This window comes from Nannospalax galili, unplaced genomic scaffold, assembly GCF_000622305.1.
Source record: "Nannospalax galili isolate Female #2095 unplaced genomic scaffold, S.galili_v1.0 scaffold188, whole genome shotgun sequence".
NCBI classification, from domain to species: domain Eukaryota; kingdom Metazoa; phylum Chordata; class Mammalia; order Rodentia; family Spalacidae; genus Nannospalax; species Nannospalax galili.
The window spans coordinates 2,920,830-2,947,093 of NW_008360325.1; positions in this window are offsets into that span (position 1 = coordinate 2,920,830).

Genomic DNA, 26,264 nt, shown 5'->3' on the forward strand with positions numbered 1-26,264 from the left:
TTAAAAAAAAAAACCTCAGGAAATCATTGACAGTGATCTTTACATAAGCCTTTGAGAATAAAGACACTAATTTACATTTTAAAAATTTAAAAAAGAATGTTGAGCACTTTTAAAGGTGTTTCTTAGCCATTTTTTTTTCTTCAGTTGAGAACTCTCTGTTCAGCCCATCTTTTTAATTGGGTCGTTTATTTTCTTGTTTCTTTGTTTTTTCTGGTTCTTTCTATATTCTGGATATTAATCTTCTGTCAGGTGTATAGCAGGTGAAGATTTTCTCCCGCTCACTGGGTTTCCTCTTTTCTTCCTTGGTTGTTTCTTTTGCCGTACAGCAGCTTTTCAGTTTAACGAGGTCCTACTTGTTTACTGTTGACCTTAATGCCTAAACAACTGATTTCCAATTTAGAAAGTTCTTTCTTATTCCTATATCTTGTAGGGTTCTGCCTATGTTTTCTTCTAGCAGTTTCAGAGTTTCAGGTTTCATATTGAGGTCTTTAATATATTTGGGGTTGACATTTTTGCAGGGTGAGGACAATGATCTAGTTTCATTCCTTTACGGGTGGAGACCCAGTTTTGCCAGCACCATTTTGAAGATGCAGACTTCCCTCCATTGTGGGTTCTTGGCACCTTTGTCATATTCTATATGAATTTCAGGATGTTTTCTTCTAGCTCTGTGAAGAATGTCATGGGAATTTTGATCGGCAGTGCGTTGAATCTATAGATCACTTTTGTTAGGACTGTAATTTTGTCAATATTAATTCTACCAATCCATGAGCACAGCAGGTCCTTCTATCTCCTGGTGTCTTCCTTTATCTCTTTCTTTAAAGATTTGAAATTTTCATTGTAGAGAATTTAATGTGTTTGGTCAGGTTTATTTCTAGATAGTTTTTTGAAGCTATTGTGATATGTGTAATGGGAGGGTTTCTGTGATTGCTTGTTATTGGTATATAGAAAGGCTACTGATTTTTGTAAGTTGATTTTGTAACCTCCCACTTTGCTGAAAATATTGATCATTTCTAGCAGCTTCATGGTGGCATTTTTAGGATCTCTTACATATAATATCCACATCATCTTCAAATAGTGATCATTTGACCTCTTCTTTTCCAATTAGTACTCCTGTGTTGAAAAGGAGTGGAGACGGTGGACAGCCTTGTCTGGTTCCTGGTTTTAATGGGAATGCTTCCAGCTTTTCTCCATTTAGAATGATGTTGGCTGTAGGCTTGTTGTATGTGGCTTTAAGTATGTTGAGGTGTGTTCCCTCCAGTCCAACTTGATCATTGTGGTCAATCTTTTTGATGTGTGTCTATTTGCAGTTTTCAGGTATTTTGCTGAGAAGCTTTATGTTTATGTCCACTAAGGATGTGGGCCTGAAGCTTTCTTTTTTGTTATGTCTTTACCTAGTTTTGGTATAAGGGTGATACTGACTTTACAGGAGGAGTTTGGTTGTTCTCCCTCTATCTTTTTGAATAATTTAAGAAGTGTTGTTTGTAGATCCTCTTTGAATACATGGTAGAATTCTGCTGTGAATCCATCTGGGCCTGGGTTTTTAAAAAAACTGTTATGTGACCCAGCTGTACCACTCATGGACATATACTCAAAGGACTTCATATCTTACTGGAGGACCTGAACATCCATGTGTACTGCTGATTTAGTCAAAATATCTAGGAAATTGAATCAAACTATGTCCATTAATTGATGAATGAATAATTGAAAATAAAGTGCCTATACACAACAGATTATTCAGTTGCAAAGAAAAATAAAATCATGATCACATAATTTACAAGCAAATGGGTAGAATTGAAAAAAAAAAAAGCACTATGTGAGGGCACCACATTTTTCCATTCATACGTGAGGGGTTTTAGTTTCAAATTTTGTTTTGCATGTTTAACTTGGATTATGCGTGGAAGCTAGGAAAACTAGAAATGTGCCGTTACAGGGGATGCTTTTAGGGAGTGAGGGTAGATTACAGGTCAAATGAAGTTAGACGGGGGGATATTGAGGGCCAAGTGTTGAAGCGGGTAGTGGAGAGATTGGGAAGCGCAAATGAGGGGGTGGGTGAGGGTTAACCAAAACAAAGTACGCATGAAGATGCCACATGGGAACCTACGCCCTTGCAACCTAAGTAAAAATATAATAAAAGAGGCAGCTTGTGATATGAAGGAGTAGGGAAGGATACTGGGAGCTAAAGGCTTAAACAGAAATGGGGGCAGGGGAGAGGGAAGGGAGAGATGGGGGTGGGTTAAGCAAAACTCAGGATGGATAAAGAGGCCTTATGAAAATTCACTGGTATGTAAGCTAATTAAATATATAATTTAAAATACGGAGTTTGAATGGAGGTTCAAACTGAATGGATGGCCAAAGCCTCTAGAAGACATCAGTTAGTAAATGAAAATCTCAGCTTCAGGTGTGGGATACCTCACTGTGAGTTATCAATCAGGGAGACCCCAGAGGAACCCATAACAGTACAGACTATTGCCATTGCTCTTGGTTGTCCACCATAACCAGATGGTAAGATCCTTCATACTTTAGTTACAGGATATAGAGAAATCAATCATGAACTGACCAGGAAACTCTCTCCCTACTGGCTAGCTCTCATAGTGTTAGAAAACACTATGCAGGCTGCTGGGGAAGAAAAGCCATCAATGGTCTTGCCCTGTGCTGGACGCTACCTGCTACAATACTGACTTACCAAGCAAGAGGGGTCCACTAGTACAGTAGTGGCAAGCCTGTTTATGGGGTAACCAACTGCTCTCTTGATTGGATTTGAGGCCGGTTTGACAGGAGGGAACTCATGCCTGGTACTGTAATCATGGCCAAAACTCGTGGCTAGGGAAGCCATGGAGAGAGCCCATTGATGTTGTTTTGCTAAATTGTCATCTTATCAAACCGTCTCCTAAATAGTTTTGTGTTGCTCTCAACTACGGTCAGAGATTCTTACAGCAGTGGGCAGTGGTCAAGGCAGACTCTCAAGAGTTCAAAGTGCTGAGAATAGTGGTTGTGAGTGCTCAGCCATATGGATGGGACATCTATATTACACCCCTCCCAAGGCTTGGTCAGGGAGAATGAGTGGAAGGAGCTGGGTGATACAGAGGAGTGTGCTGTGAAACGCTGCCCTCTGCACATTCTTGACTGTTGCACATATGAACTCACAAGCTGTTGTGATTTCCTACATAAGATCGAGCCAGTTAGAAATTCCAGCAAGGAGGTGAGAGGGGCTCCTGGGCCCCGGCTGCTGAGCGAGAGAAATGGGCAGCTCTGAGCTGCTGAGGGAGAATCACTTTTCTTTGCAGATGTGCCTACAGGTAGGCTGTCCCTGTCCCTGAGGATGACCCACATCCACTCGCATGTGGGTGGTACTAATTAGACTCAGTGGATTATATATAAAAAGATCAGGGAGGAAGCTGGGGATGGGGATGGTCAAGATATGTTGTATACACGTATCAGGTTTTGAATAACTAAAAAACAAAACCAAACAAAACAAAGAAAAACAAAACAAAACAGCCAACCAGGGCCTGGAAAGCTGAGTGGAGAAATAGGAGTGGAGCCATGATGAAGGGGTACTACCACCATTACCATGTTGCCACAAGCATCAGCAAGACCAAGACCGATAAAGGCTGATAGGGTCAGACATGTGCGAGGAGATGCACCTGCCATGTCCACAGGCTTTGGAGGAAGCAGAGCAACAGCACCACCCTGGAAAGCTGCTTCGTGCCTCTGCAATTGAACACACAACCCCGCTGTGGCCTAACAAGTTAGTTCCAGGCATTCACCCAAGAGAAATAAAAGCAGATATCCACAAAAACAATTTTATACAAACGCTTAAAGCAGCTCGCTTTCTTCCTAACAGCCTCAAGTTGGAAACAGCCCAATTTCCCTTTAACAGAACAATGGAGGGATAAACGGTAGTAAATCAATACAACAAAATACCATCAAATGGCAAAAGGGAAAATTGCACACAAGTGGTGGGCCCAAAGCATTGTACTGAGTGAAAGATATTGAGCACCTGTCAGTGATGGATTCTGTTTCCTATATGGCTCCACACAGAGCAAGAGAAACCAGCCATGGTAGAATCAGCATCTGATAGCAGAGTGTGCTCCTGGGAGAGTGTGCAGGGTGTGGCGAGTGGCAGAGACCTTTCTGGGGAGATGGCAGGTCCCATGTCTGGGTTTGTGTCTTGCATACAGGAGTGTATTATTCTTTTCAGAGCAGCATGTACACACACATAAATAAGGGGGGGAGCACGAGAAAGAGGGGGGGAGAGGGAGAGAGGAGAGAGAGGAGGGGGGCTGTTGACCGATGCATGAAAATATCTTAATTAAAATAAAGGAGTGCACCTTGATGACTGACCCCTGCCTCTCAGAGTCCCACATTCCTGGAAATGGAGCTGACTCAAGGCCAGGTTCTCCTTTACCTTCTTATGGAGTATGAGGAAAAGCCCTTGAATCTAGAAATTTCTCAGCCTATCTGCTCTAATGTGGTGGTGGGGTCTCTTCCCCATAACTGCAGGGGTAGCCAAGGGCCTTCTCATCAGAGCAGAGCAGGGTGTCCCATTACGGTCAGCCTCCTGCTTGTTTTTTTTTTTTTTGGTCTTTTTAAGACAAGGTCTCCCCGTAGCCCCAGATGGCCTGGAGCTCACTGTAGACCAGGTTGGCCTTGAACTCACAGAGAACTGCCTGCTTCTGCCTCCTGAGTGCTGAGATTAAAGGTGTGCACCACCACTCCTGGCTTCTGGCTTGTCTGAAGACACTGTCTCAGAGTCCTCAGGACAGAGCAGAGAGCAGGAAAGTGTCCTCTGAAAGGCCAAGGTGACCAGGCCAGGCAGCTGGCTGGGTGCTGAAGTGAGTCACACCTGGGGGGAGGGAGCCAAAGGGGCTCAGGGCAGAGTGGAGGAGCTGAGGGGCAAGGGTGTCCCTGTGAGAATGGGACTGGGTTCCTTCTGACTCGTCCTGGGCGGTGGGGAGTCAGGGGAGCTGAGAACAGGGGCTGGTCAGCGTGCGAGGATGACAGTGAGAGCCCAACACCACTTCTAGTGTACACAGGAAGCTTCGGGTTTTCAATCTTTGAAGAAAGGCTGAACTAAGTGTCATACCGTCCAGCTTATGAGAAACAAAGGCTAATAACACTTGTCCCGTGTGACCCAGAGAGGCCACTTAGACTTAACTTTAGAAAGAATCTCCCAAGAGTTCTCAGTGACTCCAGAAATGGGCTAGGAAGGCCGGAGTGCCCTTCCATGGTTTAAAATGAGGATGGAGCAGAGGAAAATGTGCCAAGCCCAATCTCTGGGGCACAAGACATGCCCATAAGAGGCTTCCAAGCCAAGGCCTCTCTAGGAACAAGGCCTAGGATGAGTCTGGACCTTCCTAGAGCCTGTTGCAAATGTAGCTTGGTTTGGAGACCAGCTGGAGAACTGTCCTCCCACTGAGGTGCCCTGTCCCCACAGTCTGAAGCTGAGATCCAGAAGTTGCACCTTCAGAACTGCCCACAAAGTCTGGTGCAGCAGGGTCACTCCGATCCCCACCCCTCGCTCCCCAGTAGGAAGATGTTGCAGGAGAGCCCTTACAACCAGGGTCATTTAAGGCTGAGAGGACTTGGCCTTGCGCTGTCATTGGCTCACACTATTGAAAATAGCCACGCCGCAGTTTTGAAACACACGACTGTGTGTCCAGGAGCTTGTGCCGAGAGGGCTTTTGAGGGAGGAGATAGCCGTCGTCCAACTGGCCTCTGAAAAAAAAAAGGCTGTTTTCCTCTGGAACTGGCAGAGCTGTCAGCCACACTGGGCTGGCCGGTGGCAACCGACTCTGGCCAGGCCACCTTTCAGCCATGATTTATTTGCTGTTTCTTTGAAAGTCCACCTACCCTGGCAGGCAGGCCATGGCCTCAACACAATAGTTCCACTTGACCTGGAATGTGTGGGCAGGCCCAAGGATAGGGCACGTGGGTGGCAACTTTTGCTCTGTGCCCCCTGCCATGGTGACTCACACCACAGGGAATGGGAAAGTCAAACAAAGAAATGGAAGGCCTGCAGGAGCTCCAAGAAGGAGTAACAGGAGAGGACAAACCCAAGTGCCCGCAGTCCTTGGCGCTCATGTCTCCCAGCCGGCATGCAGGGCAGCAAGCCCAGGTGTGTTCAGGCCAAGCATGCGATATCTGAGCTGACCTGGCCACGTTCAGGAAGGTGGAGGAACCTTTTGTGACTCACTGTGTCCCCTGCCAGCCCCAGCTGGCCGACCCTCCATCACTGTCCTTTTCACGGACCCAGAGGCCTCCTCACAGTCCAAGATGGAGACCAAGGAGCACTGCGTGCTCCACCCTTGGGATGAAACCCCTCCTTGTCTCCGACCACCCTGTTCATACAGCCTGCTCCCCCAGGCAGGTCAGAATGGTTGCATCTTTCCAAGACACTGATGAGTTCAAGGACCCAGACTCAGGAACCTGGGGCCAGCTAGGGCTGGACACCTTCCCACGTTGTAGTACAGAGCTCTGTTCCAGGATGCCTCAGAGGCCAGTAATCATAGATATCACTCTCCCCACCATGGGCAGACACTGGATAGGACTGGACAGTTAGAAAGGTGGAACAAAGCAGGTCAGTGTCCGCAGCCCAGACATTATAGTCAGAGTGCCTCTGCTGACAAGCGTCACCACCTCAATAGAGAGGGCGTGGCTTTGCTGCTGGGATTATTTCTACCTCACAGGTGGGAAAATGAGGCTAAAATGACGATATTAAACTCTCCAATGACTTAGAATTGGATGCGACCACATCCAAGAGACTTCTGTCTCCATGGGCTGGGTTCTAGAGTCAATGAACAGGGAAAAGGGAGAAATTCCTGTAAGTGCAGGAATTCTGTTTTCTCTTTTTCCTGATCTGCCCAGAACCGATTATGTAGCCGCACACTCCACTGCCCTGCCTTGCCTGTCGTGGTAGACGGGACCCTCGAACTCGGAGACAAAATAAACCTTTTCCCCCCTTAAGTAGCTTATTATCAGGTAGGCACTCACAACTACACAAAGGTAATTCATCTTGCACTTGAGTTAGGAATTCTGATCTTGCAAAAAGACGGTAAGGAATTTTAAAAGGCACATTTGGGGGCTAGGGAGATGTATCAGTGGGTAAAATCATTTGCCGTGCAAGCATTAGGACTGGAGTTCAGCTCCCCGGTACCTACATACACGTCAGGCAGGCGTGGTGCCCTGTAATCCAGGCATATGGGAGTCAGAGACGCGGGGTCCCAGGAAAGCGCGGGCTGTCTAGGGTGGTCCAGTCAGTGAGCTCTTGGTTCAAGTGAGAGATCCAGCCTCAGTGGTGGAGGATAGGAAAACATACCAGCCTCTGGCCACCACACACTAACATGCATGTACATGCACATACACACAGGCATGAAAAAAAGGAGAAGAAACATAGAAAAAAATAGATGTGCACTTGGAAGAAAGTATTTGATAATCACACTTAGGATAAAAGAAACGTGTCTTAAACATGCAAAGAACTCTTAAAACTAAAAACTTATGTGAAAAATATGCAAAAGATCTTGAAAAGACAAACCACCCACCCAAGTTCATGTAGGACCATAAACAAAGCTAAGACATCCATTGTCATTAAAAATTAGGTGAATGCGAACTAAATCCCTATATGATGCTACAATGCACTTGTTAGAATGACTGCAGTTTTAGTTTTTAAGGTTATTGTTAGTTTTTGATAGGGTCTCCCTGTCAACTGGCTGGCCTGGAACTTGCTATATAGACCAGGCTGACTTCAGTCTCATAGAGATCTGCCTGCCTCTGTGTCCCAAGTGCTGGAATTAAAGGCATGTGCCGCCATACCTGTCATTTTTTAAGTCTTAAGAAACACTTTGATACATCTATGCTGCTGTACCCTTCTCCTATTCATGCCATCACTGCACTCCATCATTCCCGGTCTTGATGGTCCCCTTCTTCCCCCACATAAAAATAGTGGCTGCACTGTTATCCATTGTTTGGGCCTCTTCCTCCTCTCCCATAGCCTCTTTTCTACATACATCACACACACACACACACACACACACACACACACACACACACGTCCAGTTTCCACATAGAAAAGAACACATGATGCTTCTCTTCTGACTCTGGCTAATTTCATTTAAAACAATGATCTTCATCTGGTTCCATTCCCGCAAATGTCATACTTCACTATTTTTACATATGAATAAAATTCCGTTGTGTATAGAAATCACGTGTTTTTCCTCACTGAGCAGTTGATGGGCATCCAGACTGGTTCCGTACTTGGGTGCTGCGGGTAGTGCTGAGGCAACATGAACGTGCAAGGACCTCTGCGGTGGTGCAGAATGCTCTAGGTGCGTCCCTAGGAGTGAAGCTGGGTCATACGTTTGTTCTGTTTTAGTTTTCTGTGGATTCTCCACACTGACGTCCACGGTGGCTGTACCATCTCACCCTTCTCACATTCCCAGCAGCAGTGTATGGGGGGCCTCTTTCCCCGCATTCTGCCAGCCTGTGTGTTGTTCGTTTGCCTAATGATAGCTGTTCTGATGGGGGTGAGATGGACTCTCAGTGTAATTTTGATTTTCATTAGAAAATGCTGAACACTCGATATTTTTTATTTCAAAAAATATTTTATTTTTATTTCACGTGTATGAGTGCTTTGCCTGCATGTATGTAAGTGTACTCATGTCTCGCAATGCCCACAGAGGTCAGAAGAGGTGTATCGATCCCCTGGAACTGGGGTTGTAGATGGTTGTTAGGTGGGTGCTGGGAATCGAACATGGGTCCTCTGCAAGATCAGTCAGTGCTCTTAACCACTGAGCCATATCTCCAGCCCCTCAAAAACAGTTTGGGACATTTATGTTTGTTCCTTTGAGACTGTTTATTCAATTTATTACTCCATTTATTGATTTGGCGATTTAGGCTTGTATTTTAGAGTTCTTAATAAGTTCTAGACGCCAACACCTACTTGATGCAGAGCGGTGAGGGTTTTCTGTCCTGCAGTCAGTCTCCCCCATAACTGCCTCTTTCCTTTGCTGTGCAGAAGTTTTTAAATTTCATAGAGTCCCATTATCTCCTGAACTTCTGGAGTCCTCAGAAGGTCCTTACCTTTTGAGGTAACTATTTTTTTTAATTAATTAATTTTTTTTTAATTTTATGTGTATGCGTGTATTGCCTGCATGTAGGTAAGTGCACCCGTGTTGTGCAGTGTCCACAGAGGTCAGAAGAGGCTGTCGGATCCCCTGGGACTGGAGTCACGGACAGTTGTTAGCTGCCATGTGGGTGCTGGGATTTGAACCCGGGTCTTCTGCAAGAGCAACCAGTGTTCTTAACCGCTGAGCCATCTCTAGGTAACTGTATTTTTTAACCTATGTTTTCTTCTAGCAGTTTGATAATGTCAGTCTTTCCCGCCTTTGACTCATTCTAGACTGATTTTTTATTTAGCTTTTGTGTATTTCACACAATAGTTCTTAATGAAATTCAGACCCCTCCCCAACCCATGCCCCCCCCACCGGACCTCATGTTTTCTGCCATACTCGTTAAGTCCTATCCAGTCAAGCATTTGTGTCCAGATGTCCCTCCGTGCAAAATCATCCACTGGAAGCTGCATATGTGAACTTGCGGCAATGGTGGCATCAAGCACAGGACTCAGGCCAACTCAGTCAGACAAGGGCCCAGAGTGCAACGAGGGAAGTAGATGGTGGATCGGCCCTCATATGGGAACTGTTGAAGACTGATTACTACTGGGTGAGGAAGAGTAGACCTTATTTATGATCTAGAGATCAGATGGCTAGACCCTTGGATTAAAAGAAAAAGTGGCAACAGTGTGATGAGGAGGATGCAGGGCGATCGGATCCTCTATTTGATCTTGGAATGAAAAATATTTTTTTTGTTATTGTTTTGAAATAGGGTTTCACTCTGTAGCCCAGGTTGGCCTTGAATTCAAAATACTCCTTCTGACTCAGCCTCCTATGTGGTGGGATTACGAATCTGTGTCATCACACCTGGCATGGAATGCAAAATTTTATTCCCACTCTGAAAACAGGTTGGCAGTTTTTATAATTTTAAATAAATACTTCCTATACAACCTAGTGATGTACCATCCAGAGATTTCAGGTATTTAGCCAAGAGAACTGAAATTTTTTTTTTTGGTCTTTTTTTAACAGAGGCTCCCTGTAGCCCCAGCTGTCCTGGAACTCACTATGTAGACCAAGCTGGCCTTGAACTCACAGAGATCCACCTGCCTCTGCCTCCAGAGTGCTAGGATTAAAGGCGTGTGCCGCCACACCTGGTGAGAACTGAAATTTTATACCCACCCAAAAACCTATGAATGAAAGTGTACAGAGGCTTTACTTACAATCACCAATAACTGAAAACGTCACTACCATTTAACCAGTGGGTGCATAAACTAAGGGTTATCTGCCAACGCACTGCTACTAGAAACTAGAAACCATCTGCTGACATGTAAAACAATCTCTTGAAACTCAAAGAAATGTTACAAATGGAGGAGGCAGGAATTCAGTGAACCACTGTGACCCCAAAGCATAAAAACCCACTCCCTAAATGACAAAGACAAATGAATAAGAAATATTGACAGCACATGTGTGATCTATCAGACACCATAAAAAGACCAGGTCTATAAGTCATGAGCATGGAAGTATTTCATGCTAAAGGAACAGAAAATATATTCAATAAAACCATCGTGGAAAACTCCCCAGATCTAGGGAAAGAGACAGCCATTTGGGTAGAAAAGGCATTTAGACAGACAGGATCAGAGAAGACCCTCCCCATGTTATATAGCTAAAACACTAAACATGCAGAACGAAGAAAGGATTTGGAATGGTAGAAGGCGGAGACATTAACTCACATATAAAGGAAAACCCATCAGAACAACTGCATATTCTCCACAGAAACTAAAAGCCCTGATGTCAAGGAATGACAAAAGACACCTGCCAACCAAGATTGCTAAATACAGCAAAGCTGCCCTTGACATTTTAAGGAGAAAAAAAAAAGAACTTTGCCATACAGTTAAAGGAATTAACGACCACTAATCTAGAACTACAGAATATATGTGAAGGAATCCCACAGAGAAAAGAAAAAGAATAAATACATATGAGGTACAGGAGAGAGGGAGCCACACTAGGATTGTGAACAAACCAGCCCAAATCAACAAAAACAGGAGTCGATACACATAGCTCAACAACTCTCCGGTCAGAAGATGTGTGCTAACAGATTGTATTAAAAACATGGTTTATGTATTTGTTATCTACAATAAATATATCTAACCGGCAAACAGTCTTAGGGTGGAAGGAAAGAAAGAGATACTCAAGCTAATGGGCATAAAAACCAAGAAGGTGTGGGAATTCTAATCTCTGATGAAATAGACTTCAAAAGCAGTAGGAAGAGATACTGTCACTATGCATTGATTAAGGGAACAGTTCACCAAGAGGATACAACATCTTTAAACATATATGGGCCAAACATTAGCATATACAATGTAAGAAACAAGCATAGACCCACGCAAACTCAAGCAGACAAAAGCCCAGCATAGAACAAGGGAAATGGACAGCAGACCCTAACATTAGCTGAAGAAATATTGACAACTGATTACTGTGGGTGAGCAAGAGCTGATCTTCCTATAAAGGGAGGGACTCTAGATAGGCTGACTAGACCTCAGTAGATGAACTTGCACTGAGGAACATCTGTGGACAGTAACTTGACATGCTAGTCCTTAGCACAAATGACAGAACGTATGAATTCTAGTGGGTGGGGCTATGGGAGGAGGCCAGTGGAGAAGGGGTATAAAGATGATTAAGAATGATTGAGATGTTCTGTATGAAATACACAAAAATTCAATAAAATTTCTTTTAAAGAAGAAACGAATAAAAGGCAAAGCTTCACCTCAGCATAATAATGATGGGTGATGTCAGCATCCCAATCTGATCAATATAAAGTTCATACAGACAAAACAAGCCAAAAACAACCAAAACGAAATAAACAAACCAAGAAACACCAGAGTTAAGCAACACTATGGATCAAATGGTCTTATAGACATCCACAGAACATTCTACTTAAACGCTACAGAATACACATTCTTCTTAGTAGCCCATGGAATATTCTCCAAAATAGACCATATTATAGGACACAAAGCAAATATTTAAAAGTGAAACACTTTCCTGTATTCTATCTGATCACAATGAAATAAATATAGAAATTAGTACCAAGAAGAACTACAGAGCATTCACAAACTCATGGGGATTGAACAGCACACTATTGAATGATGAATGGGTTATTGAAGAAATCAGGAGGGAAACTAAAATGTTCCTGGAGTCAAATAAAAATAAAACCACAACATACCAGAGCCTGTGGGATACAATAGCACTGGTTCTAAGAGGGAAGCTTGTAGCTATAAATATCTACTTTTTAAAAAATCAGAGACATCTGAAATAAATAAGACCCTGAGGTCTTATAAAAGCAAGACTATGTCAAACCTAAAATCAGTAAATGTAATAAAGAACAAAGATCAGGGCAGAAATTAAGGAGATTTCTAAAAGAAACCCACCAAACAATAAAAAAAATCAGTGAAACAAAAGTTTGGTCCTTCAGAAAGACAAACAAGATTAACAAACTCCAGCCAAAATAAATGTAAGAGCAAGAAAACACAAATTAATAAAGTTAGAGATGAAAGGGGAGATGTTGCAACAGACACCAGTGGAATACAGAAAACTATTATGGCATAGTTTGATAGGCTATATTCTAATAAACTGAAAAACAGAGGAGATAGGAATACATTTCTAGACACATTGGACCCACCAAAGTTAAATCAAAGAGAAATAAACAGACTAATAGCAAGCAACAAGAATGAAGCAGTAAATAAAAAGTCTCCCAACTAAACATAGCCCAGGCCCAGATGGATTCACAGCTGAATTCTACCAGATCATTCAAGAACTAACCAACGCTCCTCAATCTATTCCATGAAATGGAAGAAGGAGCGCTGCCAAATTGATTTTACAAAGCCAGCACTAGACTCACTCCAAAACCAGACAAGAACATATCAGAAAATAAAAATGATAGGTTAATCCCCCTGGTGAAAATGTATGCTAAAATTCTAAATAAAATATTTGCAAAGTGAATTCAGCTATAATCAGAAGGATCATCACCACGACCAAAAATGCCATCCACTTGGACCAAAAATATTTAGCAGGACTTGAAGGGATGCAAGGATGGTTCACCATATGCAAAGTATTAAATTAAAGGGGAATAATGGAACAGGGTTGGTTAATTTGGGTTGGGGCAGGAAGGTTTGGTAGAGGAGGGAGTATGGAGAGCAGTAACTAGCACTAGATACCTTTGAAAATGCCATAGAAAACTTACTGCTGTAGAAGCTTCCTAAAATATATACATGTACATACAGAAAAGGAGTTTAAATGGAGTTATCCCACAATGGGGAAATAATGCTTCCCCCAGGCACTATGTGCTATCAAATAAGAAGCCCAGTGCTGGGGATGGATTATCTCTTTTTGGAGTTGCTGGTTGCTGGGATCCCATAGATACCACCAAACATTACAGGCTATTGCCATGGTTCTCGAGTAACACTCAGAACTTGATGGTGACCCTATTGTGGAAGACATCACATTCTTGTGTCATAGTCTATGGAAGAATCAAGCTGGTACTGACCTGGAAGCTTCATTCCTAGTGGTCAGTTTTCATAGTCAAGGTCCTATGCACACTATCATGGAAGAAAAGCCATCAACCGTTTTCATAGTTCAAAGCTGTGAACTCTTTGTGTTACAATAATGGGAAGTTTGGCAAGTTAAACTCTGGCACAACAGCGGCACAGGGTTTATGGGAGTAGCAAACCACTTTCCTATTGGATTTAAAGTCTGCTCCACGAGACAGAACTCATGTCTGATACTGTTAACTGAACCAAAACAAACAAACAAACAAAAACAAAAAAAAACCTTGTAGCTGGCTAGATCATAACTCTGTAGGAGAACCAAATATTATTATTCTGTTAAGTGGACATAGTAATAAGCTGTTCCCCCAAGTTCGTATCCTCATAGACATATAATTTTGCATCACTCAACACTTATCAGAGAAGCTTTTTCTTTTTGCAGTAGATGATGACTAACAGAGAGAGAAAGAGACCCACAACAGGTCACTGTGCAGAGGATAAGAGGCTATGGAGTGATCAGCTCTGAAGGAGACATCTATATCACACCCCTCCCCCCCAAGGTTCAGGGATCATCGCAGAAGACGGGGCAGAAAGATTGTAAGAACTAGAAGTAGTGGAAATCTGTAGTGAAACTATTTCCTGGACATGACAGAGCCATGGGACACACATGGCTCACAGCAGCTAAGACTTCATGCACAAGATCAAGCCAGCCAAAATCCCAGCATGCCTGGGGGAGGCACTCATAAAGTCCCACCCCCAGGTCAGAAGCTATTTACAACTGATGAATGGTGAGGAAGGGAGAGTCAGTTTTCTTCAGGGATGTGATACTCCAGTAGATGTTCCTACACCCAGGCACATGCTGGCAACACTGAGCTCAGTGGGTTTATGAAAAATTGCGTATGAATTTGGGAAGGGAAAGTAGGGGGAGGATAGGGGCAGAACAATAGAGGAGAGAATGGGAGTGAACTTGACCAAAACACGTATGTTTGCATGGATTTCTCATCAGTAAAAAGGGAAAACATCCCAATGACATTCTTCACAGAAATAGAAAAAATTATGTGTAATAAGCACAAAGACCCTCAATAACAAGCGTAACTCCGAGCAAAAGACCAGTGATGGAGGTGTCCCTAACCTGAACTTCAAGTCACATCACAGAACCATAGGTGCAAAAGCAGATACGTAGGCCCACGCAACATGGTAGAGCACCCCAGACACGTAGGCCCATGCAACGTGGTAGAGCACCCCAGACACGTAGGCCCATGCAACGTGGTAGAGCACCCCAGACACGTAGGCCCATGCAACGTGGTAGAGCACCCCAGACACGTAGGCCCATGCAACGTGGTAGAGCACCCCAGACACGTAGGCCCATGCAACGTGGTAGAGCACCCCAGACACGTAGGCCCATGCAATGTGAGGCCCATGCAACATGGTAGAGCACCAGACTAAACCCACACAGCTACAGACAGCCATCTGACTTTTGACAAAATGCCAAAATTACACACTGGTGGAAAGACAGCATCTTCAACAAGTGGTGCTGAGAAAACTGGGCAGCCACACAGACGAGTAGGCAGCCACATCCCTACTTCTTACCCCATAGGTAATCACCTGAAAGAAGGTCCAAGACCTTAGTGTAAGACCTGAAATTCTGAAAGTGTTAGGGGAGAACACTTCAAGATGTAAGCACAGGCAAGGACTTGGACAAACACAACAGCACAAAGGTGATTGTATGAGATCACAGCGCTTCTGCACAGCAAAGCCAAAGACAGTCTACAGAACGGCAGAAAAACCTTTATCAGATCTCCGCTTAGCAGAGTACTAATATCTAGAATACCTACAGAGCTAAAACCTAACCACCAAATCCCAAACAATCTAATCAGTAAATGGACAAGCAAAATAACAGACTGTTCTCAAAATATAAAGTACACATAACCACTAAGCATATGAAAAAGTCCAACATCTTTAGCCTTAGGAAAATGTGAATTAAAGCTACATTACGATTCTATTTTACCCCATGCAGAATGGGTGTTCTTAAGAAAACAAACAGCAAATGTTGGCAAGGATGTGGAGATAAGGGAAATCTTCACATACTGTTGGAAAAAATGTGGATCGATCCAGTCACTATGTAAATCAATATAGAAGTTCCCCCCCAAAAAACTACAGATAGAACGATCATGTGGTCCAGCTCTACCGTGTCTGGGTATTTTCCCTAAAAGCTTTAAGGAGACATACCCCAGAAGTACCTACGTTTACTGCAGCACTATTTACAACAGTCTTGTCGTGGAATCATCCTCGGTGTCCATCATCAAATGAATGGGTAAAGAAAAGGTTGTATCTACAGACAGTGGAGTTTAGTTCAGTTATAAAGAAATCGAAATGTCATTTGCTGGAAAATGACTGCAAATGACCAAGTGCGCAAAGATAAATGTCACATATTTTCTTTCCTTTGTGGGTCCTAGAATTCCTTATAGATACATAAATTCATATATGTGTCTATGACATAAAAGCAAAAGGAGATAGGGGAGAAATTAGTGGTAATGAGTAAGTGGGGGGGGGCTAACGGGAGGGAACCGGAGGGGTTAACATGGTCAGCTACGTGATACATTGGAAGGAAATTGTCTAGATGAAATCCAATACTATGTGTGATGAATATACTAAAAAGAAGCCAGTCTCCAAACAGTAAAACTCAACCATTTTTCAGAACTCTGGAAATTGTTCACAGGCATCTAACAACTTGAAAAGCATATATTCAGGAAAACGAGCAAAGCTTGGCAACACTGTGGTGTTTTCATTTTGGCCTGTTCCTATGCCATCTCTGTCTAGCTCAGAGACAGGTCCAATGGTCACCAGAAGCCAGAGACCAGCAGAGGATGGGCCTCTTTCTGAGCTGTTAGCTTCACAAACTGGATATACATAAAAGCACCACCTTGTAATACAATTTGACATGTAATTTTGTCAACTAAGAAAATTTAAAGGATCATGTTCAGAGAATGATCAACAGTTTGACCTCACTAGAAGCTCCCTGGCAAATCCCTCTTCCTCCAGTGTAGCTGCTATTTGATTTGACTGGGAACTCAGCTGGGTGACTGTAGCCTCATGTCCAAGGTATAACAGAACAATTTCCCAAAAGATTGGACTGCCTAAGGCTGGGATTTCATAAAAGCTTAGCTTAAAAATTGAGAAGAAATACTCAGAGAATGAGAAAGTCACAGAGAGCTATGAGGCATGTTGACATGTTTGTGAGGACCTAGAAAATTGTGTGTGGGGAGGGGGGCTCTCTGAACACCCAGGAAAGACCTAGAAGGGCAGAGGACTGTGTCACTCATTGGTGACCTTGAGAGATGCACAACCAGAAAGGAAGAACTAGGAAGGGTTCTTAAACTGCCTGAAGTTTGAAGATCTCTCTCTCTCTCTCTCTCTCTCTCTCTCTCTCTCTCTCTCTCCACACACACACACACACACACACACACCCACACACCCCACAGCCTTGGAAAATGACAGAAAACTTGTGCTACTGGCAATTAAGGAGCTCTTCTGATTGATCACAAGCTGAGTACTAAATTGTATTGACCAGGACTGAACCCTGGGAAGCCAAAAACAAACAGGTGTTTTAAAAAGGAACAGAAAATTCTGGCTGTACACTCCAAGAAAACAGTTAGCTGAGGAAAGTCACAACAGGCAAAACAAAAACAAAACAAAAGCAAACACAAAAACCAGCAGCAACACCTGAAGGGGGGAGGGCTAGTGATAGAGTACATATAATGTCATCTAAATGTCCAGCAGAGCCCATGACGTAGGCAGCACAGCAGGAAAATGTAGTTCATGTACAGGAAATAGCAAGGCACCAAGTCCCGACGAGTACTCAGATGCTAGATTTGGGTGACAAAGAATTTAAATAAGTTAGTATACATATTTCTTAAAAGCCTCTTAAAGCTTTGGCTAAAAAGAGATGGCTCAGCGGTTAAGAGCACTGGCTGCTCTTACAGAGGACCCGGGTTTGATTCCGAGCACCCATATGGCAGCTAACAACCGTCCATAACTCCAGTTTCAGGGGGTCCGACACCTTCTTCTGACCTCTGTGGACTAGCATATTAAACTAGAAGATAGGATGCTTCTTTTTACCTCCTCTCCCAAACACATCTCACCGCAAGATACAGATACCATGTTAATGTGAAAGGGTGGAAAAGGTATTCCAAGATAATAGAACTAGGAAACCTAGAGGGAAAAGCAATACCCCCAAAACCCCACGATAAATGCACATACCTTGGCTGAACCCTGGTGCATATGTGTACCTCGGAGTTGCTTGGCAAGGAGCACAGTGCCGGATAGAAGAGCCCTCCCTTTGAGTGGCTGGTGAGAGTGGTCCAGGAGACTCCCAAAATAACACAGGCTATTGTCAAACCTCTTAGTTATCTCCTAGAACTAGTAGATGGGACCCTGCTGCTGAAGATAACACATATTTCGGATACAGGGCTTGAAGCTATGGAGCAGGAATTGACCTGGAAGCCTTCTAACCAAAGTTTGGCTATTATAATGCTAAATATATAATATGATATATAATATATAATGTGATAATATAAAAACTGCCAAGGGAAAAAAACAATCAATGGTCCAACACAGCCCTAAAGCCTAATAACCAGAAGGACTGGCATAGCAAACTACCTCTGTTGGTGCGGTAGTGGCACTGTTATCTGTGAGATAATCAAGAGCTGTCTAAATGGACTTGCAGCCCTCTCAATGGGAGGGAACTCATGAGTGGCACTGTAAACACAGCCAAATACACATGGCTGGAGAGAACATAGATCCAGAGAAAACTCATCTGTTTCGTGTCTCTAGACGAATGACATTTCTTACTACATGCTAAGTATCGATCCTTATATGTACAGACAAGCATACCGTACACCACTCATTAAAGAAGCTTCTTTTTGCAGCAGATGGAGGCTGCTGCAGAATGCACAACTGGCCAGATGTGGAGAATATATGGCTGGGAGATGCCCAGTACTAGGTGACACATCTACAGTTGAACATAGAGGAACAAGGGGTAGAGAGAAAACTAGTGCATCCCTCAACTCTCGCCAGCAAAGCTTCCTTATACAACAGAGTGCGACGCACACAGAAGGCCACAACTGGCCAAGTTTTAAAGAGTAAGAGACCGCAGAGTGTGCATCCTTGGATGGGACTCCTATATGGAACCTCACCCACCCAGAATAAAAGAAGAGCCAGAGGCACCACCATCTCTGATTTCAAATTATGTTACAGTTATAGTAATAAAAACAGCGTGGTAATGGCATAAAAACAAAAACGAGCACATCGATCAATGGAATAGAATTGAGGACTCAGATTTGAGTCAATGCATTTACAGTTACCTGATTTTTCACAAAGGGGTCAAAAATACACATTGGAGAAAAGACATCGTGTTCAATAAACGATGCTGGTCAAAATGGCTAGTTATGGTAAAGATTGACTCTAGATTCCTAAATCTTACCCTGAACAAAACTCAATTCCAGCTGTATCAAGGACCTCAGCATAAGACCTGCTACCCTGAATCTTATAGAGGAGAAAGTAGAAAATACATTGGAACTTAGAGCCACAGGATATGGCTCTCTGAACAGGACCCAGAAAGTGTAAGCATCAAGACCATCAACTGGTACTTCATGGAACTAAAAATCTGTAAAGCAAAGGACACCATCATTCAAGGGAAGAGGCGGCCTGAAAACTGGCAAAAGGAATCTTTATCAACTACCCATCTGACAGACAGTTGTTACCTAGAATCTAAAAAGAAATAAAAAATTTAAATATGAAAAACCAAGCAGCCCAATTACAAATTGGGGCAAGGAACTAAACAGGGTTCTCAGAAGATGAAATGCAAATGACTGAGAGATATTTTTTAAATATTCAACATATTTATCAGAGAAATGCAAATTAAAAGTACTTTGTGATTTCATTTTACTCCAGTCAGAATTGCTAAGATTAAAGAAAACCATAACGAATGACAGCAGATGCTGATGAAGATGTGGGGAAGGGGACATTTACTGGGATTAGTTGGACACAGGTATTATTAAGGGGAAAGGGCGTACTCTAACTTAGGAAGAAGGAAGGAGATAGGGAGGAGAGAAAAATAATACGTAGGTGGTGTGAAAATCAAAGTGAAGTGTCTTATTTCATATGTGAAAAATACACACACTGTGTGTGTGTGTGTGTGTGTGTGCGTGCACATGTATATAACTGAAGGCTAAAGCAGCAAAAATCACAGTGCCCAGCAAAGGAAACCTCCTTTTGAGCTATTGGTGAGAATAGTCTAAGAGACTTACTAAATAATACAGGCTATTGCCAAAGCCCTTGATCGTCTCTTAGAACTTGAAGTTAAGACCTTATTACTGAAGGCATGACATACTTTGGACACAGGAATTGAAACAATTGAGGTGGAACTGACCTGGAAGCCTCCTGCCCAAAGACTAGCTCTCACAGTAGCAGAAGATACTTTTAAAACTGCCAAAGAAGAAAAATAATCAATGGTCCTACCCAGCTGTAAAACCTACAGACCTCAACAATGACTGGTCCGGCAGATTATCTCTATTGAAGCAGTAGTGGTACTTTCACCTTGGGGAAAACCAACAGCTGTCTAACTGGACTTAAGGTCCATTCAATAGGAGGGAATCCTTTCATAGTACTGTAGCCAAGTACCCATGGCTGGAGAGGTCATAGACCCTAGACAAGAATCTACTTCTGTCATTTCCCCAGACCAGTGTGATTCCTTACTATATTCTAGCTATGTATCCCTGTATTCACAGACAGAAGTAGCTCTTACCACTCATTAAAGAAGCCTCGTCTTAGGCTACTACTACAAAGTTTCACAACAGGTCAAATGCACAGAATGAGCGTCTGTAAGGTCTACAATGCAGCTTCTACATCTAAGACACACACTGAGGAAGAGGTAGGAAAGACCGCAGGAGCCAGAGAGACAGGACACCTACTTCTAGTTAACGCGTTCTAGGCATGGTAGGGAAGCTGCAGCCAGGAAACCTCCACCGTGTGATAGTCTACCAAGATCTGCATAGTGACAAATTGGTTGACATGCCAAGGTGGATGAGGGGAGGAATATTGAGGTGTCCCGTCGCAAGATGAAGATCTACAGGCAACCAATGGACACTGAGGGAGGGAGAATCAGTTTTCTCCAGGGAGCAGCCCCCTGAGAGGTCATCTGATCTCAAGTGGGCACCCCTAAACACATGTACACATGAACACCAGTAAATGGACTCAATGAATTGTATCTAGAGAGATGTACATCTATAAATATATGTATATATATAAAACAATAATAAAGAACAAACAAGAAATTGTGATGGAGATAGTGCCTTGGGAGGAGTTCGAAGAGGATCGGAGGGTAGAAATGTTGGAAATGCTCGTGTGAAATTCTAGAAAGTTTTTAAATGGAATGTAAAAGTACAGAAAATGATGATGAATACTGACAAGGATGTGGGGAGGGGACACTTATGCTCTCCTATGGGGAGTCGCTGCACTCACTATGGAAATCAGTGAGGCAGTTCCTCAAAAAGCGAGGTACTGATTTACCCCAGGAGTTAGCTATACCACTCTGGGCTCATCCATGTTCATTGCTGCTCTATTCACAGTAGCCAGGAAATGGAAACTAACTACATGTTCACTAACTGATGAATAAATAAAGAAAATGTAGTACATTTACCAATGGAATATTATTCACCTGTCAAGAAAAATGAAATTATGCAATTCACAGGTAAATGAGTGGAAATGGAAACAGCCGCCTCATGTGAGGTGACCCAGAAAGACAGATGTTGCATGTTATCTTGTATGTGGATGCTAGCTTTGAATGTTTAGGTATGTGTGTTTCCAATGGAGAGTTCACAGATGTCAGGAATATGTAAGGGACCATGGAGGAGAGGCTTCCTGGGAAGGGAGATAGAATGTAATGATATAAAGGTACAGCAGGAAATAATGGGATAAAAAGAGTCAAATAGGCAAAGAATGGGAGGTCAGGGCAGAGAGGGGGTCTCAGAAGGGGTAACTAACACCAAAGCCTTTTGAAAAAGTCGTATGTAAACATATTACTCTAAAAACTTCTTTACACACACACACACACACACACACACACACACACACACACAAACCCACTGAGTCCATTTAGTGTTGGGTTTATGTACATTTGTTTAGGCCTGACCACTTGGGATTGGATAATATGTTAAGGAACTTTACTCTATAATTAAAAGGAGTCCCTACCAGACACCATGGGCTAGTAAACAAAAAGCCCGATGCCAGGAATGGGCTCCTTCTTTTGGAGCTGTTGACTAGTGAGGTCCCATTGACCTGCCATCAAACTAGCTATTGCCATTGCTCGTGGTTGCCCTCTAGGTCTTAACGGTAAGACCTCATTGCTGAAGCCATTACATTGAAAGTGGAACCAACATGAAAATCCAAGCCGGTATTAACCTTGAAGCATCATCTCTGCTGCCTAGTTTTCATAGTGCTGGAAGGTGCTACACATGCTACTGGCAGAGAAAATAATCAACAGCTTTACCCAGGTGTGAACCCGGGGAGCTACAATAATCACTTGCCTGGTAGGATATGCTTATTGGTGCAATAGTGGCACAAATGTTTGGGTGGTAACTAACCACTTTCTGATTAATTTAAGGCCTGATTCATAAGATGAAGCCCATACCTGGCATTGTAATCAGGGCCAAGAACCTGTGGCTAGACAGGTCAGAGGCCATAGGGGAGAACATACTGCTGTTATCCTGCTAGCCGGACAGAGCGCTACACCAACACCTAATGACTTACTGTACTGATTAGTTAAAACAGTTCTCGACTCTCCAGAAACGCTTCTTCTCGAAGCAGATGGCAATTAACTGGTCATAGTGTAGAAAAATAAGAGGCTGCGGAGCGTCCAGCCCTCAGTGGGTCACCCCATCACACCCTCTCCTCCCGAGGCTCAGGTGTCATTGTGGAAGAGGAGACAGAACGATCATAGGAGTCAGAGGTGGTAGATAAATACAAGAACACCATGTTTTCCAGACACAACAGGGAAGAGGCGCACATGCACTCGTAGCACTTGTGACAGCGTGAACAAGACCTGCTCAAGTCCAAGCAAGGAAAAAATCCAGTGTGGATGGGGGAGTTGGATGAGAGGCCCCAAACCCAACTGAGGATCTACTGGCAATTGGCAGCTGCTGTGGGAGTGACATTAAGTTATCTTTAAGGGTATGAGGCCAGGTAGGTGACCATGCTCCAGGGTGTGGACCCACATACAAGTACATTTGGGGAACACAAAGTGAGGAGGAAGGGACGTGGGGAGTGGGTCTGATAGTAGGTGGAAGAAAGGGTCTGAATATGGTGAGAATGTAATGTGTGAAATTCCCGAAGTGTCAAGAAAGTTACTTTTTAAAGGAATCATGAAATCATGGGATTTTCAGGAGAATAATGCAACTGAGAAAACACTGAGTGAGGCAACTCGGGCCCAGAAAGACAAACACCACATTTTCTGTCAGGTGACGGTCCTAACTTCAAATTTCCATATTTGTATGTTTAACTTGCGGTGTCAGCAGAGATCGGGAGGGTAAGAAAGGACCACGTGGGAGGAAATACTGCCTTAAGTCGGGGGGGGGGGCAATAGAACACAATTGATACGCAAGTAGAGGGGAAGGTCCTGGGGCTGAAAGGGGTTAAGTGGGGTTGATGGCGAGGGACGAAGCAAAATAGGGATGTCGGTGAGGAGGGGGTGGCAGGAAGGATTAACCAAAACTTCAGAGGTATGAAATTAGCCAGATGGAAGGAAACCTACTATGTTGTAAGCTTTCTGAAAATATAATTTTAAAAAGTATAAATAGATGTACTTTGCATATATAGATAACGCTACTCCCAGAAGCCATGGGTTATTAAATGAAAATCCCATTGCCAGGTGTTGGATACCTCCTTATGAGATTTTGGTCAGCAGAGCCGTAGAGGCTCACAAAACATTAAGGCTATTGGCATTGTTCCTGGTTGCCCACCAGAACAAAATGGTAAGGCCCTGTTGCTGAAGACACCACACAGTTTGGTTGCAGGGCTTGTAGAAATCAAGCTGGAGCTGAGCTTGAAGCTTTCACTCTTTTCTAGCTTTCATAGCAACAGAAAGAACTATTTAGGTTCCTGAAAGATGAAATTCCTGAGTGGTCTCACCCAGCTGTGGATACTGTATGCTGTGATAATGACTTGCCAGGCAAGATGTGCTCGCTGGAGCAATAGGGGCTGGCTGCGTTGGGAATATCTAACCACTGTTTGAGTAGATTTGAGACTTGCTCCCCAAGAAGGAATTCATGCCTGATACTGTAAATCTGTCAAAAGAACATGACTGGGGAAGTCACAGAACCTAAGACGTGTCTATTACTATTGCTTGGTAAACAGACACGTTGTCAAAACTACATTCTAAATATTTGTGTTCATACCCACAAATTACTGTTCCTCCAAGCCCTATCAAAGAAGCTTCTTTTTGCAATGAGCAGTGGTTAACGCAGACCCACAAGTTGTCATAGTATTGAGATTAAGTGACTATGAGTGTTCTGCCCTAAATGGGACGTCTATATCACACTGTCCAAGACTCAGGGAACACCATGGAAGAGGGATGGGAAAAATGTCAGAGCCAGAGGATGGAGAGGAGCCCTGAAAAGCACTATCGTACTCCTGAACTCACAGTAGCTCTGGCTACTGCAAACGACCTGCACAAAATTGGGCCCTTCAACATTCCATCATGGATAGGAGGTGCTTTGAGGAACCATTGCAGTCGATGAGCACCAGGGGAAGGGGAGCCATGTTCTTCAGTGGTATAGACACTGGTTAGTTGTTGATGCTTCAACAAATAACCCAACACCTATGTTCATGTGAGCAATCCTAGCTATACTCAGTGAGTCATAAAAACAAGACAGGAAGGTAGGAGAGGAACTTGTTGGGAAGAAGGGGTTCAGGAGAAGTGAGAGGGGATAAGAGAAGGTAATGTGGGGTTGTGCACAATCAAAACACATGTACATGTATGAAGTTGTCAAAGAATAGATTTTAAAATCTCAGTATTTTCAGTAAATGAATATGACAAAACTCAAACTCCTTTCATGACGAAATCCCTCAACAGGAGACTCTTCTGAAATGCACAAAAGACATCTCAGGAAAACTCATATCTAGCATTTGACTTAGTCATGAAATACTGAATAGTTTCCTTTAAAATCTAGGTCAAGGCAAGAATGTCTTCCCTCACCATCTCTTGTCAACATGGCACTGGATCTTTTAGACAGGTTCATTTACAAAGAAAATAAGCTAAAGACACCCAAAATGAAAAGAAAGTAATAAAATGATCTCTGTTTGAAGATGGCATGATTTTATAAATAGAAGAATAAAGTACCACTAAAGAACCTATTCTAACTTGTAAATAAAATCAGCAAGTTTGCAGGATACAAGATCAATACATAAAAATCAATTATATTGTTGTACACTTGTAAGGAACAATCTGATGGAACAAGAAAACTATTCCATGCACAATAGCATTAAAAGAATAATGTATGAATACATTTAAGCTGGGTGTGGTAGTGCACGCATAGTCCCAGCACTTGGGAGGCTGAGGCAGGGGGATCTCTGTGAGTTCAAGGTCAGCCAGGGCCACATCACGAATTCCAGGCCAGCTGGGACTACAGCGAGACATAGTCTCAAAACCAAAATAAACCAAACCAAAACAAATGAATAAGTGTAACAAGAAGTGTAAAACTTATACTCTGAAGACTGTTACACACTGTTGAAAGGAATTAAGCATCTCTAAACGGATGCAAACATATTTCATGTTCTTGTACCGGGATCTGATGTTGTTAAGAACTGTTGTTCCTGAACTGATCTATGGATACAACACACTCCCTATCAGGAAGTCAGATGACTTTTTGTCTAGAATTTGACAGGCTAGTTCACATGTAAATTCACCTAATAGAGGAAGATACTCTTTACAATAAATGATGCTGAGATGACAGGGTGGCTTCATGCAAAATGAGACTGGGTTCCTAACATTTCTACAGGCAAATTTAAAAGTTACCTACAAAGTTACATACGAATTGGAAACAAAGACTGCAAAACTAGGGTATATACAGGGGTAAATCTCTACCGCCTTTGGTTCAGCAATGTATTTTTACATGTGAAACCCAGCAACAAAAGAAAACACGTGTCGGGGTCCATAAAAATTTAAATAGTTTGTGCTTCAAGGGACGCTATGGGGAAAGTAAGAAGAAAACAGAATGGGATAAAAACCGTTGCAAATCACATACCTAAAAAACAGCCCAAATAACCATTAACCAATGAATGGATAAGCAAAAGGTTGCATTTCCCTACAAAGGGAAAATACTTGTCCATAAGAAGTTACTGATAAATTCCAAACTACAGAGAAACCTAGAAAATATTATGTTAAATAGAAGAAACGGGTCACAGAAAATGGACACATATTACACAAACCGCTGATAGGAGTGCCCACAATGGGCAGGCCCACGGAGACAGAAAGTGCACTAATGGATGGTCAGGCGTGGGAGGGAGAGGGTGTGAAGAGAGTAAAGATGGGAGTTAAAGAATAGAGTGTCTTGATTTAATAAAAATG